A 236-nucleotide genomic window follows, 5' to 3' on the forward strand; every position below is an offset into this window, starting at 1 on the left:
GGATTTGAGGGTACCGCCAACCTGACGAACAACAGCAGACCTGAGCGCGCCACCTCGGTCATGTGGTACCTGCTAGTTGAAAAGTCTACTGTAAGCCGCTTATTAAAGCCAACCGGAGGGGGGGGATGCAAATGGCGAGTCAAGAGGTGGGTGTAGCGTGGTATGTAAGCAATTATCCTTAAACAGGCCCTCGCAGATTGTCAGCGCGAGGTCAGAGGACAGACGACCCCTTGCCG

The sequence above is a fragment of the Hippocampus comes genome, unplaced genomic scaffold (assembly GCF_001891065.2).
Source record: "Hippocampus comes isolate QL1 unplaced genomic scaffold, H_comes_QL1_v1.1 scaffold77, whole genome shotgun sequence".
Lineage (NCBI taxonomy): Eukaryota > Metazoa > Chordata > Actinopteri > Syngnathiformes > Syngnathidae > Hippocampus > Hippocampus comes.